Source organism: Monodon monoceros, unplaced genomic scaffold, assembly GCF_005190385.1.
Source record: "Monodon monoceros isolate NGI ecotype Baffin Bay Population unplaced genomic scaffold, NGI_Narwhal_1 Super_Scaffold_15, whole genome shotgun sequence".
Classification (NCBI taxonomy): domain Eukaryota; kingdom Metazoa; phylum Chordata; class Mammalia; order Artiodactyla; family Monodontidae; genus Monodon; species Monodon monoceros.
The window spans coordinates 18,990,247-18,995,323 of NW_021703771.1; the positions used below are offsets into that span (position 1 = coordinate 18,990,247).

Consider the following 5,077-nt stretch of genomic DNA (forward strand, 5'->3'; position numbering starts at 1 on the left):
GTTTGTCATTCTAAATAATTCGGTAATCTACTGGTGAGCATTTTTGGAATGGGTCAGTCCTCATCTTTTTTTCTATCCCTGAAAAGTCAAAAGAAAACACACACACACACACACACACACACACACACACACACACACACGCTACTTCTTGGCTACCATATGAGTCTAGCAGACAGGGTTCCGGCTACAAGTGGCCAAACATCCCATTCAAATCACTTAAACGACTTTATTATTTTTTAACATCTTTATTAGAGAATAATTGTTTTACAATGGTGTGTTAGTTTCTGCTTTATAACAAAGTGAATCAGCTATACATATACATATATCCCCATATCCCCTCCCTCTTGCGTCTCCCTCCCACCCTCCCTATCCCACCCCTCTAGGTGGTCACAAAGCACTGAGCTGATCTCCCTGTGCTATGCGGCTGCTTCCCACTAGCTAGCTACTTTACATTTGGTAGTGTATATATGTCCATGCCAGTCTCTCACTTCGTCCCAGCTTACCCTTCCCCCTCCCCATGTCCTAAAGTCCATTCTCTACATCTGCATCTTTATTCTTGTCCTGTCCCTAGGTTCATCAGAACAATTTTTTTTTTTAGATTCCATATATATGTGTTAGCATATGGTATTTGCTTTTCTCTTTCTGACTTACTTCACTTGGTATGACAGACTCTAGGTCCATCCATCTCACTACAAAAACCCAATTTCGTTTCTTTTTAGAGCTGAGTAATATTCCATTGTATCTATGTGCCATATCTTCTTTATCCATTCATCTGCTGATGGACACTTAGGTTGCTTCCATGTCCTGGTTATTGTAAATAGAGCTGCAATGAACATTGTGGTACATGACTTTTTTTGAATTATGGTTTGCTCAGGGTATATGCCCAGTAGTGGGATTGCTGGGTCGGATGGTAGTTCTATTTTTAGTTTTTTAAGGAAGGTCCATACTGTTCTCCATAGTGGCTGTATCAATTTACATTCCCACCAACAGTGCAAGAGGGTGCCCTTTTCTCCACACCCTCTCCAGCAAAAATATGGAACGCTCACGAATTTGCGTGTCATCCTTACACAGGGGCCATACTAATCTTCTCTGTATCACTCCAATTTTAGTCCAGCACTGTAGCTTGCTGGTCGCTGAGTGGAGCTGGGTCTTAGCATTGAGATGGAGATCTCTGGGAGAGCTTTCGCCATTTGATATTACATGGAGCTGGGAGGTCTCTCTTGTACCAATGTCCTGAACTCGGGTCTCCCACCTCAGAGGCACAGGCCTGACACCTGGCCGGAGCACCAAGACCCTGTCAGCCACACAGCTCAGAATAAATGGAAGAAAAAAAGAAAGAAAGAAAAATATAAAATAAAATAAAGTTATTAAAATAAAAAATTATTAAAGAATTAAAAATAATTTTAAAAAGAAAGAAAGAGAGCAACCAAACCAAAAACAAATCCATCAATGATAACAAGCGCTAAAAACTATACTGAAAAAAAGTGGACAGACAGAACCCTAGGACAAATGGTAAAAGCAAAGCTATGTAGACAAAATCACACAAAGCATAGAAAAAAGGAAGAGAGCAACCAAATCAATAAATAAATCTACCAATGATAATAAACTCTAAATACTAAACTAAGATAAACATAAAACCAGAAACAAATAAGATGTAGAAAGCAAACTCCATGTGTACAGTTGCACCTGATGTCCACCTCCTCAATTTGGGATGATTCATTGTCTATTCAGGTATTCCACAGATGCAGGTACATCAAGTTGATTGTGGAGCTTTAATCCGCTGCTCCTGAGGCTGCTGGGAGAGATTTCCCTTTCTCTTCTTTGTTCACACAGCTTCCAGGGTTCAGCTTTGGATTTGGCCCTGCCTCTGCGTGTAGGTCGCCGGAGGGCGTCTGCTCTTCGCTCAGACAGGACGGGGTCACAGTAGCAGCTGATTCAGGGGCTCTGGCTCACTCAGGCCGGGGGGAGGGAGGGGTATGGATGCAGGGCGAGCCTGCGGCTGCAGAGGCTGGCATGACATTGCACCAGCCTGGGGCGCGCCCTGTGTTCTCCCGCGGAAGTTGTCCCTGGATCCCGGGACCCTGGCAGTGGCGGGCTGGGAGGGGAGGTGTGGATAGTGACCTGTGCTTGCACACAGGCTTATTGGTGGCGGCAGCAGCAGCCTTAGCGTTTCATGCTCGTCTCTGGGGTCCGCGCTGTTAGCCGCGGCTCACGCCAGTCTCTGGAGCTCGTTTAGGCGGTGCTCTGAATCCCCTCTCCTTGCGCACCCCAAAACAATGGCCTCTTGCCTCTTCGGCAGCTCCAGACTTTTTCCCGGACTCCCTCCCGGCTAGCTGTGGCGCACTAACCCCTTCAGGCTGTGTTCATGCCGCCAACCCCAGTCCTCTCCCTGGGATCTAACCTCCGAAGCCCGAGCCTCAGCTCCCAGCCCCGCCCGACCCGGCGGGTGAGCAGACAAGCCTCTCGGGCTGGTGAGCGCTGGTCGGCACCGATCCTCTGTGCGGGAATCTCTCCGCTTTGCCCTCCGCACCCCTGTTGCTGCGCTCTCCTCCGTGGCTCCGAAGCTTTCCCCCTCCACCACCCGCAGTCTCCGCCCACGAAGGGGCTTCCTAGGGTGTGGAAACCTTTCCTCCTTCACAGCTCCCTCCCACTGGTGCAGGTCCCATCCCTATTCTTTTGTCTCTGTTTTTTTTTTCTTTTGCCCTACCCAGGTACGTGGGGACTTTCTTGCCTTTTGGGAGGTCTGAGGTCTTCTGCCAGCGTTCAGTAGGTGTTCTGTAGGAGTTGTTCCACATGTAGATTATTTCTGATGTATTTGTGGGGAGGAAGGTGATCTCCATGTCTTACTCCTCTGCCATCTTGAAGGATGCTCCTAAACCACTTTAAGCAAGAAAAGATCATTTATTGGTGGTGCAACAGAGGAGACTAGCTTCACATAGGTTGATTCAAGACTCAAACAATGTCATCAGGGACCAATTTCTCACTCTTCACTCCTCAGCGTTGCTCCCTTGGCACTGGCTCCAGATTCAGCATCCACATGGATGCAGGATGCTCACAGCAACTGCCTCCTCTCCTCACAAATCCAAGGACGGCCCCTGCGCGTCTCTTAGGAGCCCAGGAAAGGTCTAACTGCATCTTATGGACTCTCTGCTTCAAGGCTGGTCCCTGAAGCAGCCCTTGTGGCTGACAGGCTCCGAGAAGCTGGCTTACACATAGAACCCATACCCACTGCTGTGATCAGGACCATCTACATGACACGGACTAGGGGAGGGAAAAGGATGACTCCCCAGAGGAAATTAGAGGCGGTATAGGTACCAGGAGAGTTTACAGACACCAGAAGTCAGGATGCATAACAGAGGGACCCCCGCAGTCTCTCAGAGGCAAAGTCACAGTGGGTACCTGGGAGGGTTTTCGACCTCTCTGCAGGACACCCACAGAAACCTCACGGCAGGAACATCATGGTTGAAACTAGCAAATGTTGCCTAACTGAGATAGAGTCCAGAGCCTCCCACAAGGGGAGGAGAATTTTCTCCTTTAGTGAGCATGAATGATGTGGCTCAGAAATGTGCCACATCCCAGAGAGAAGTTCTAACCCCAAAATGAAGTGCTTTGCTGTCTGAGGCCAGTGGGAGGAAAGTGGACCCTGGGAGTTATCACTGAAATATGCATGTGTCCTTAGCGGGCCAGTCACATGAACACTCATGCTGTCCTCTCACAAAACAAAAAAACAGAAAAAAGAACCCAAACTATCGGTGAAATATTCTCCAGGAGGGAAAAACAATGCATCGGGAAACTCAGGAGGCAAGGTTTAAGGAAGGGCTCATTAGTCTTAAGCCTAAAAGGAGAAAGTCACATTTCTCCTCACCAAGAGTCTGCTATTGTCATAAATGACAAATAGAAGTGAGTGGAAGATTTTTCTTATTAATGGGGAAACAGCCCAAGATAGCAATGAATAGTGCTGGCCATCTTAATGATCACCAATTTAACCCATTTTGAAAGGTTTTATGAAATGCGTCTCTGTCCCCTTGATAGAAGAGGGGGATTATAATTTTTGAGCAACAGACATCTCTGTGATGCCCCACATGGACCGTTAGTCACTCACTAAAGAAAGCAGCAGAACAGCATGTTTGGGTGCAATGACCTCTAAATGGGACAAGGGGGGTTCCTGAGGAGCTCAGATTTATTTAAGGTAAGGGCAGGGAAATCCCAATGGGCACATGGTAGGAAAGAAGGGAACCAGAAATAACTGGATTATGAGGAGGGAGACTATTCATAGGTGAAAAATGGGAAGGGCTATGGGATCTTTTCCATCTGGAGCCTAGTAGAAAACACAAACACACACACACACACACACACACACACACACGATAAAATTAACAGCTATATTTATCACCTTGGACGAACCAGTTGATCTCTGAAACCTCAACTGCCTCATCCATTGAAAGTTCAATTCAAAACCTTCCCTCTGAGAAAGATACACTGCATCCTTCGTAGTTAAGAAATCTGACTTGAGTCTCTTTGTCATCTGCATTACTTAAATGATTGTGGTCAGATTTGGGAGACATTTTCAAGATGTTTGTTTTTCTAGTAATCCTTTTATGTTTAATAATAAGTACTTGATTATGAGATTTTGAATTTTGTTTCTGAATTAAGGCGTAAATGGGGCTAGGAAAGGGAGTAGAAATGACACCAAGAGAATAACCGGATAAACACTCTGACACTTGTTTTATAACCACAGAAATGTCGGTACTTTGAAGTTTATCAAATAGTTCTCGGGAGAATGCAATAAAAACATTTGCGAATAAATCTGTACCCTAGAATAGCATTCACATAAACACAAGATCTGAAAACTGCCTTATGCCATAAAGCAAATCATATCAGCAGATCCTCATGGGTCTCATCCCAGAGACTGAGGATTCCAGTCTGTTCACACTGCTCCTCACAAGATGTGGGCCTTCCTCTACGCTTAGACAGGTTTCTGCCTTTGGTTCTAGGGTAATTTTGGAAAAGAAAAGTTCAAAGGTCTCCAGAGACAGTACCAAAAGAATAGAAGAAGAATTTAACTAAAGGTGTGAGT

The 5,077-nt window shown here is 45.9% G+C and overlaps 1 non-coding gene across 1 annotated transcript; it reads right to left on the reverse strand.

The window, feature by feature from the left end:
- Window positions 1–1,027: 1,027 nt before the first annotated feature.
- Window positions 1,028–1,129, reverse strand: LOC114896400. Its single transcript, XR_003793781.1, has one exon. It is a non-coding gene; the product is annotated as a U6 spliceosomal RNA (small nuclear RNA).
- Window positions 1,130–5,077: the final 3,948 nt, after the last annotated feature.